At 44.7% G+C, this 11,148-nt stretch overlaps 1 pseudogene; it reads right to left on the bottom strand.

Moving 5' to 3' along the window:
• Positions 1 to 389: 389 nt before the first annotated feature.
• On the bottom strand, positions 390 to 509 carry LOC143979768 (5S ribosomal RNA; annotated as a pseudogene).
• Positions 510 to 11,148: the final 10,639 nt, after the last annotated feature.

Below are 11,148 nucleotides of genomic sequence, written 5' to 3'. Positions count from 1 at the left end.
CGGAAGCAGAACAGGAGGGAAAGCATGGATCAGTGAAAAACTGATCCCATGGAAATAAAGCAGCTGTTGTGCATGCCATCGGATCCTTTGTCCTTGACACAAAGTTGTCGATTTTGTTGTTGAACCCGGACGCCAATAGACCCACGTCTGGAACTCTCCTTGGCATATTGACAGAATGATGCCAGGGAGAAGGAACCATTCTCCTGGAAAAAATAGTACTCAAGTAGTCCACTTGCCAATTCTTCATTCCTGGAATGAAATTGCTGATAGGCAAGGAATATTGCTTTCTGCCCAAGACAAAAAAATTCACCTCTTTCTGGGCCGCACTTCTTGTGCCCCCCTTGGTGATTGAGATAAGCCACCGCTGTGGCATTGTTGGATTGAGTCTTGGGTTGGAGCACCTGGTATTCCCAGGCGGTCTCCCATCCAGGTACTAACCAGGCCCAAACCCTGCTTAGCCTCTGAGATCAGTCGAGATCGGGCGCATTCAGGTTGATGTGGCCTTAGGCTGTATCCTGACAGGACAATAGTCTGAGCATCCAGGCCTCCAGGGCCAGGTGTACTGCCCAAATCTCTAGAATATTGATGGGCAAGGTAATTTCTGATCCCTTGGAAAGATGTTTCTTCCAGGACTGCTCCCCACCCGAAAGGGCTGCCATCTGTTACCACTTTCCAGGTAACTGGTAGAAAGGATCTTCCTTTTAGAATATTTTTGGTTATCGACCATCCACTGAGGCTCTGACGCACTTTGGCGGATAAACGCAATGGGAAGTCCAGAGTTTGGATCTTCTTGTTCCAAGTTGACAGGATACTGTTTTGCAGCAGTCTTGAATATAACTGCGCATAAGGAATGGCCTTGAAAAGCCACCATCTTTCCTAATAAACACATGCAAAGAAATAGAAGGATACTACTTTGTTTCCTGGGGTAAAAATACCCTTTAGTGGACTGTATCTATGATGAGCCCTAAGTACTGCACTCTCCTTGATGGTTTTAGGGATGATCCAACCCAAGTATTTCAGGTAGCTGACTGTGGTAATCAAACCTTGGTTTAAACGGGCTACCGATTGACCTATCAAGAGTAGATAGGCTAGTATCGTTATACTTTGAGCCCTTAACCTGGCTAAAGGAGGGGCCAGGATCTTTATAGACACTCGAGGTACAGTAGCTAGCCCGAAAAGGTAGAGCTACAAACTGGAAATAAAGATTTTCTACCTTGAAGCATAGAAATTTCTGTTGAGTGGGGAAGATCGGCACATGGAGATAATCCAGGACATCGATAGATGCCCGAAGTTCTCCCCCTTGTAGGAAGGAGACTATTGATCGGATAAATGCCATGCAGAGAGAAAGACTTCTTTTTCTCTGGATCCTTAGGGACGTTTGATCTGAGAAAAAAAAAACGAGGAGACGGAGACTCTTGGAACTCCAGATTGGAACTATTGAGGAAGTCGCCCATTTGTCTTTCTGTCAGATCTATGAGAACTGCAGAAGAATTCCCCCTATTGAGTTAGCGGGGCACCTCCGGATAAGGAGGCTACAGTAACCCCTAGGGTTAAATCTGAGGATTACCTCAGGAGGAAAATAAGATTTATCTGGAAGATCTTCACAGATACAAAAAAGGCTTTCCCGACAATAAATGGACAGGAACAAGCATGCACAGTCTGAGGAGGGTTTAACTAACCCAAACACTCAGTTAAAGTGGTGTTTCCACCAAAAAAAAAAAATAGCTTAAAATTAATTGGAAAAAAAAATGTTTTCACCTCTAAATGCCTATTGCTAGGGGGTCCCTCGTAGTCTGCCTCCTTCAGTGCCCGGGCACTGACATCACTTCCCCTTTACAATTGTAAACATTTCATGCCCCTGATGCTCACTCTAACCAGTCACTCCTTCTCAGGGGAGGATGCCATTTGTAGAGATGAGTAAGCTTACTTAACTCTTTCTGGGGGTGTTTTAACCCCCCCCGTCTGACCTTAGCCCGATGCACAAAGCAGAGGTACCATCAGAAGACATCGCATGCGTTGCTTGAGCAATAGTTCAGCTTCAACACCGCTATTAAGGTTCAGCCTGATGCAGCAGTAAATGTGTCTGAGTTTTTTTTTTTTTTTTAAACTCCGTCACCAACCTTAAATGCCACTTTTGCTTGTGTCCCTCCACAGTTACACAGAATACACACGGAAGTATTTTTAAAAAACCCTCCTGCGCTGGACGTCGGAGGATGCCAATGCCGCGTTAAACCCCCACACCCTCGCATCACCTACGGCCCGCCCTTTCAAAAAGAGCCTCTTTCCCACGTGAGCTGTCAATCTTGTGGGATTCCTGGGAGGAAGGAGAAATGGTGGGGGGGGGGGGGGGGGGTGGTCGGTAAGCCGCAAGTGGCGTGCCGTTTTTTTTTTTTAAATGCATCGCTTCCTTCCCCAAAGAAGAGGGGAAGAAATTTCGGCATGGGGTGTTTGTGGGGAGAGAGAACCCCCCAGACTTACCAGAGGTCTGACGCTCGGCCGGAGAAGCATCTGCTTCCAAACACAACGTGGCTCTGAAAAGTATGAGATGTGAGTACTCAATACAGTCCCCAGTGGTGACACATAGGCATGACGGTTTTTACTAATTTAAAGGAGACATTTCATAATAAAAAAAAATTAAATTTCTTAGAAAACTCCACTTACCTTCCCGCTGCAGGGTTTTCTGTGGTAAACCAACAGACCCAATCTTCACCCTTCACGGTGGGCTCCGTTAAACCTTCAGCAGCAGGGGAACCTAGAGGTAACCCACAATCCTGGACCTGCAACAGCACCCTGCCAGTAAAACTTTATGGCCTCACTACCAAAAAGTACTGGATCCCAGTTCCTGCTCTCTAAAAAAAGAGAAGCATTCATAGGCAAAACCTCGTTTGGATACGAGGCTCGGGTACCATTCAATTTGGCCCAAAAAAAAGGACACTTTGGATCCGGTGAGCATGGCTAGCCCCAGCAAGGCTTGCTCCAGTGGAGCTCAGCACAGCACATCTTCACTCGTGACCAACACCTTAGAAACTGGAAAAAAAAACAGAGGTTGTCCCACCAATGAGAGGGGTTATATAGGGAGTGCACTTTTTAATTTAGGGCGTGCCAGTGTCCATCACCTATCAGTAGCCCTATAACCCACATAGTAACTACTATGGCTCTGTGTCCCCTGATGTATGAAAATAAATAAAATTTGCTGAGGCATTCAAATACCATCAAAAGAAAGCTCTATTTGTGGGGAAAAAAGGATGCAAATTTAGTTTGGGTACAGCAGTGCATGACTGCGCAATTACCAGTTAAAGCAGCACAGTGCCTAATTGTAAAAAGTGCTCTGGTAATTGGGCAGCCAAATCCTCCGGGGCTGAAGTGGTTAAGCAAGACACAAAACGTGATAAAGGGGGGGAAAAAAAACCCTGATCAGATTTGTGCGTCTCAGTATAGATTCATAATAAACGTCATTTTGCTTGAATAAATATGTACCTTTATAAAACTGAGGGTCAACAATGAAGTCCCCTAAAGGGAACCTGTTGCCTACACATTTTTAGTATGCAAAGCAAACTCTCCCATCCTTGCATGTCTCCATGCTTTATTTACATGATCATGTAAAAGACATAAGGGATGGGCTTGATAAACCTTTTTGCCAATCTAATGCTCCCCTGGTGACCCTAATGGCTCATACATCCGAAAATCAGATGAAAAATACCACTTTCAAAGTGATCGTGTGATAATCTGATCGTTCGTACAGAGCTTTCGAGAGCCGATCATGACAGTTCATCTGATATTATCCGATCGGACATAGACGAAAAATTTTATCGTATGATACCAGATCATACGATTTTTGTTTAATCAATACAGTTGTCCAAAAATACAATAGAAATACGGTACAATGCATGACATCACTTCCGATTTTTGTAATTTATTCATTTTTATTCTGTTGTACGAGAATTTTTTTAACTTTTAGTAACCTTCATTATCGATATGCGACTAGCATGCATTAAAAAAAAGTATCGATCTGTCGTCCAATTTTTGGATTGTGTGTAGGGGCCATAACTGCTGGCATCTAAAGCACCCACCTTAGCGTGCTAGAAACTATAGGCTACAAGGACGCCACACACCTAATTCGCCCAGGTTCTAAGTGAATGAAATGCGGAAATGTGAGGAGCTAGGATGAAGTCGCATTTCATTCACTTAGAATCCAGGCTGTTTAGGTGTGTGGCATCCTTTTTATCGACATAAGGGATGAGCTTTAATGCCTCTCTGCATGCAGACCTTTTAGCACGCTTTCAGAAAATGTACCAAAACCGCCCTATCTAATGGCAGTCTATGGCAAAGTGTGAAAGTGTGGCAAATGGTTTGTCTTTTTTTTTTCTTGTAATCTTCCCTGCCACTACTCCAGAATACACTTATAGTATGTAAGCTAACACAGAGGGGAGTTAAAAGATAAGTTCACCTTTGTGAACATGTTACATGTTCCACCCTGAAATCAAGTGGAACATGTAACATGTTCCCAGTGCCCCTGCCCTCTGCCCTGTGGTAGCAGTACAGGGAGAAGTTCCTCATACTAGATGTCACTGTTTAAAACAGCTCCGCCCATACGGCCGCATCATTAACCACCTCCCACCCAGCTACTGCACATATATGGCCGGGTGGGAGTTTCCTCCTCCTGAGTGGACTCTCAGGAACGTCCCTCAGAATTAGGAGGAGGATTGGGTGCACGCGCATGCCCTCTCATCCCTATGCGCTCGTGTCACCCAGACACGGCACATCTCTGATCAGCAGGAGGGCTCTATGATTGGGCCTTTTGATCACATGACAACTGTTTTGAAAGTGTGAGAGCGCTGAAAGCTGAAAATTGGCCTGGGAAGGAAGGGGGTGAAAGCGCCCAGTATTGAAGAGGTTAAGACACACAGCTCCGGCTTGATGTTCTCAATGAACTACCATGAGGCGCCGGGGTAGTTCATTGAGTGTTCCTGTCAGGGAGTATAGGCTTACCCGTACAGTATGTGAAGGCAAGCAGATAACACTGGCAGGCTGCAGGAGACCTGCATGGCATCAGTGATCTGCTAATCGCTGGTGCAATGCTTTCCAGGCTTCTGCAACAAAAAATAAATGCACATATTTTTACCTGCAAAAAAAATTAGCATTTATTATTTTGTATTAAAACGTGAACACTTGGATTAAATTTAGGTATTCTGAGAATTATAAAATTCTTATGGGCACTTGAAGCGATTCCCACCTTCATCTTCATCTCTCCAGAACATGCGGTTTACTTATTTAAATATGCTTGACCTTTTTGAACTCTCTTACATTTCTGAGTCATGTCATAAAAATGATCTCACAGCCCCCCCCCCCCCCTTTTTTTTTTTTAATTGTAAGTTTACTTAGTTAATTGCCGCTTCCGTGTGGCTCATCTTACTCTAATATGTTAATTCATGTATACCTAATACAACTTTACATTTTTCTCCTGTACATTATCTAATTTCTTATGATACTATTTGCATTAATTGCATAATTTCAACAAAAAAGTAGATTGTGAAAAAAAGAAAAAAGTGAACTTATCCTTTTAACAAGCAGAGAAAAGTAAAAACTCAAAACCGCTCAAACACCTGTAGGAGAAGCTTCTTTGAGCTGCAGTGTGCATGAGGTCAGTGACGGAACTATAGGGGTCGCCAAGATCGCCATGTGATCGGGCCCCTTGCTGCAGATATGTATGCATATGTATTTATGTATGTATGTATGTGAATGTGCATGTGTTTATCGGTGGTGCATCCAAAAGGGTGCACAGGTGCCGCCCTCTCTCTCCAGCCACCCTCTCTATGGCCAATGGATAGATTCATGCATAGCATAGCATGAATCTATCCATGTCCCTTTTGGGGTTCCGGGCGCCTGAATTAGAGCAGCAGGGGGGGGGGGGGGGGTTGAAGCACCTGATTAGAGCCATAGGCTCTAATAGGCTTCAAAATAGGTGAACTGCAAGCACCATGCTTGACGCTCACAGTCTACCCAGGTGTGTTAGAAAAGTGAATTAATATTCACTTTCCTAACACTGAACTGCCTCTCCACCAATCAGATGTGCGGGTCTGTTACCTGTCACCTGATTGGCTGAAACAATAGGCGCAGCTATTGGACGCCTATCAGGAAGAGAGGACGGGAGATGAGGATGGCAGGAGATGCATGGAGGACCCCGCTCATGGCCGTCACCCGCTGCCCCACCAAGACAGGGTAAGTGGCGGGCAGACGACGAGCGGGCAGTGGGGATTCACAGTGGCAGCATTTGATGGCACACTGCCAGCATTTAATGGGCACACCGGCAGCATTTGATGTACACAGTGGCGGCATTTGATGGCACTGTGGCAGCATTTGATGGTACAGTGGCTGCAATTGATGTTTTTTTTCTGAATTTTTCAGTTTGCTTGCGCCCCCCTCAAAATTTTGAGCACCAGCTGCCACTGGTTTATATGTGCGTGCATATGTGCATTTATATATATATATATATATATATATACACACACATATATACATATACACACACACATACACACACATTATATATATATATATATATATATATATATATATATATATATATACACATACATACACAGTGCCTTGCGAAAGTATTCGGACCCCTTGAACTTTTCAACCTTTTGCCACATTTCAGGCTTCAAACATAAAGATATAAAATTTTAATTTTTTGTGAAGAATCACCAACAAGTGGGACACAATTGTGAAGTGGAACGAAATCTATTGGATATTTTAAACTTTTTTAGCAAATAAAAAACTGAAAAGTGGTGCGTGCAAAATTATTCAGCCCCTTTACTTTCAGTGCAGCAAACTCACTCCAGAAGTTCAGCGAGGATCTCTGAATGATCCAATGTTGTCCTAAATGACTGATGGTGATAAATAGAATCCACCTGGGTGTAATCAAGTCTCTGTATAAATGCACCTGCTGTGTGATAGTCTCAGGGTTCTGTTGAAAGCGCAGAGAGCATCATTAAGACCAAGGAACACACCAGGCAGGTCCATAATACTGTTCTGGAGAAGTTTAAAGCTGGATTTGGATACAAAAAGATTTCCCAAGCTTTAACCACTTTTAGACCGAACCATTTTGCTGGTAAATGACCAGAGGTCTTTTTACAATTTGGCACTGCGCTGCTTTAACTGGTAATTGCGCGGTCATGCAATGTTGTACCCAAACAAAATTTGCGTCCTTTTCTTCCCACAAATAGAGCTTTCTTTTGATGGTATTTGATTGCCTCTGCGATTTTTATTTTTTGCGATATAAACGTAAAAAGACCGCAAATTTTGAAAATAAATGATATTTTCTACTTTTTGTTATTAGAAAAATCCAATAAACTCAATTTTAGTCATACATTTAGGCCAAAATGTATTCAGCCACATGTCTTTGGTAAAAAAAAAGTCAATAATTGTATATTTATTGGTTTGCGCAAAAGTTGTCACATCTACAAACTAAGGTACGTTTTCTGGAATTTACGCAGCTTTTAGTTTACGACTGCCTATCTCATTTCTTGAGGTGCTAAAATGGCAGGGCAGTACAAAACCCCCCCAAATGACCCCATTTTGGAAAGTAGACACCCTAAGGAAATTGATAAGTGGCATGTTGAGCCCATTGAATATTTTATTTTTTTGCCTCAAGCGATTGAATAATGACAAAAAATAATTTTTTTTTTTTTTTTTTACACAAAGTTGTCACTAAATGATATATTGCTCACACATGCTATGGGCATATGTGAAATGACACTCCAAAATAAATTCTGCTGCTTCTCCTGAGTACGGGGATACCACATATGTGGGACTTTTTGGGAGCCTAGCCGCGTACGGGGCCCCGAAAACCAAGCACCGCCTTCAGGCTTTCTAAGGGCGTAAATGTTTGATTTCACTTCTCACTACCTATTACAGTTTTGAAGGCCATAAAATGCCAAGATGGCACAAAACCCCCACAAATGACCCCATTTTAGAAATTAGACACCCCAAGCTATTTGCTGAGAGGCATTTTGAGTCCATGGAATATTTTATATTTTGCCACAAGTTGCGGGAAAATTACAAACTTTAATTTTTTTTAATTTTTTTTTCACAAAGTTGTCACTAAATGATATATTGCTCACACATGCTATGGGCATATGTGAAATGACACCCCAAAATAAATTCTGCTGCTTCTCCTGAGTACGGGGATACCACATATGTGGGACTTTTTGGGAGCCTAGCCGCGTACGGGGCCCCGAAAACCAAGAACCGCCTTCAGGTTTTCTAAGGGCGTAAATATTTGACTTCACTCCTCACTACCTATTACAGTTTTGAAGGCCATAAAATGCCAAGATGGCACAAAACCCCCACAAATGACCCCATTTTAGAAAGTAGACACCCCAAGCTATTTGCTGAGAGGCATGTTGAGTCCATGGAATATTTTATATTTTGCCACAAGTTGCGGGAAAATTACAAACTTTTTTTTTTTTTTTTTTCACAAAGTTGTCACTAAATGATATATTGCTCACGCATGCCATGGGCATATGTGAAATGACACCCCAAAATAAATTCTGCTGCTTCTCCTGAGTACGGGGATACCACATATGTGGGACTTTTTGGGAGCCTAGCCGTGTACAGGGCCCCGAAAACCAAGCACTGCCTTCAGGATTTCTAAGGGCGTTACAGTTTTGAAAGCCATAAAATGCCAAGATGGCACAAACCCCCCCCAAATGCCCCTATTTTGGAAAGTAGACACCCCTAAATTTAGGGGTACACTAGTGAGACTAGGTAATAAATGGCGGGTGCCCTGAAACTATAAAAAAAAATAACTAACCAACCAGCGTCACCTGTAACAGTTATATGGTGATCACTGGTGAAAGGGTTAACTAGGGGGCAATCAGGGGGCTTTATGCGGTAGTATATGGGGGTCCCTGGCGCTATAAAAAGCTGCGGCGAACCTAAATACCTACCTGCCTAACTAGCGTCACCTGTGACACTAATACAGCGATCAGAAAAACGATCGCTTATTAGGCTGGGTTCACACTGGAGCGATGTGGGAACGCCACGAATGCGCGGCGGGTTCCCGCATCACATGCCTCCCGGCGGCAGTTCACACTGCCCTATGCGAACTGCTGGGAGTGTCAGTGAAATGTTAATGACACCCCTAGATCAGTTCGCATATCGCAGTGCGATCTGCAAACTCGGATCGCATGGTGTGAACACCCATGCGATCCGATTCTGCTGCGGACCAAAAAAAGGGTCCCGTGCGAGTTTGCGGCGGGTGCGGCGGGTGCGACACGAATTCAGCCATACTATCTGTATGGCTGAACTTGAATCGCACAGAGATCGGATGTGATTTGCACTGCAGTGCGGTGCGAATCACATCCGTTCTCATAAACCGCTGCAATGTGAACCCAGCCTTAGTGACACTGGCGACGGGGGGTGATCACGGGGTTAAACCTTTATTGGGGGGGTTAGGGGGGTACCTTAGAACTAAAGGGGGCTAACCCTAACTGCCCTAACAGTTATTACAGTCACAAATGACACCCGCCGGGTGGTCAGGGGGTTAAACCTTTATTAGGTAATAAATGGCGGGTGCCCTGAAACTATAAAAAAATAACTAACCAACCAGCGTCACCTGTAACAGTTATATGGTGATCACTGGTGAAAGGGTTAACTAGGGGGAAATCAGGGGGCTTTATGCGGTAGTATATGGGGGTCCCTGGCGCTATAAAAAGCTGCGGCGAACCTAAATACCTACCTGCCTAACTAGCGTCACCTGTGACACTAATACAGCGATCAGAAAAATGATCGCTTATTAGGCTGGGTTCACACTGGAGCGATGCGGGAACGCCACGAATCCGTGGCGGGTTCCCGCATCGCATGCCTCCCTGCGGCAGTTCACACTGCCCTATGCGAACTGCTGGGAGTGTCAGTGAAATGTTAATGACACCCCCAGATCAGTTCGCATATCGCAGTGCGATCTGCAAACTCGGATCGCATGGTGTGAACACCCATGCGATCCGATTCTGCTGCGGGCCAAAAAAAGGGTCCCGTGCGAATTTGCGGCGGGTGCGACACGAATTCAGCCATACTATCTGTATGGCTGAACTCGAATCGCACAGAGATCGGATGTGATTTGCACTGCAGTGCGGTGCGAATCACATTCGTTCTCATAAACCGCTGCAATGTGAACCCAGCCTTAGTGACACTGGCGACGGGGGGTGATTACGGGGTTAAACCTTTATTGGGGGGGGTTAGGGGGGCACATTAGAACTAAAGGGGGCTAACCCTAACTGCCCTAACAGTTATTACAGTCACAAATGACACCAATGCAAAAAAAAAAGCAATTGGTGTCACTGTGACTGGGGGGGCAGGGGTAATTGGGGGGTGATCGGGGGGTAAAGGGGGGGTGTGAGTGTGCCTGGCATGTTCTACTGTGTAGTGTAGTGCTTGTGCAACTCACCGATGCTCTCTCCTCGGTGCCGGAACGAAAAATACCGACACGGAGGAGAGAATACATCACTTCCTCTCCTGTGTTTACATTACAGGAGAGGAAGTGATGTCACCGGACATTTTCATTCGTCGGGAGCGATCGCGAGGGGGTGGCCATGAATGAATGGCCGTCCCCTCGTCCGGGATCGCTCCCGAACGAATACCGACCGCCGCAGGACGTACATGTAAGCCCTTATGCCTGCCCGTGCCATTCTGTCGACGTACATCGTCGTGCGGCGGTCGGCAAGTGGTTAAACATCCCAAGGAGCACTGTGCAAGCCATCATTTTGAAATGAAAGGAGTATCAGACCACTGCAAATCTACCAAGACCTGGCCGCCCCTCTAAACTTTCAGCTCAGACAAGGAGAAGACTGATCAGAGATGCAGCCAAGAGGCCCATGATCACTCTAGGTGAACTGCAGAGAACTACAGCTGAGGTGGGAGAGTCTGTCCATAGGACAACAATCAGTTGTACACTGCACAAATCTGGCCTTTATGGAAGAGTGGCAAGAAGAAAGCCATTTCTCAAAGATATCCATAAAAAGTCTTGTCTAAAGTTTGCCACAAGCCACCTGGGAGACACACCAAACATGTGGAAGGTGCTCTGGTCAGATGAAACCAAAATGCAACTTTTTGCCCACAATGCAAAACGATGTTTGGCGTAAAAGCAAC

Source organism: Lithobates pipiens, unplaced genomic scaffold, assembly GCF_037356315.1.
Source record: "Lithobates pipiens isolate NorthernLeopardFrog02 unplaced genomic scaffold, aLitPip1_a1.2 Scaffold_13, whole genome shotgun sequence".
Classification (NCBI taxonomy): Eukaryota; Metazoa; Chordata; class Amphibia; order Anura; family Ranidae; genus Lithobates; species Lithobates pipiens.
The sequence above is the reverse complement of the archived record's forward strand: the minus strand, read 5'-3'. Positions and strand labels throughout refer to the sequence as shown.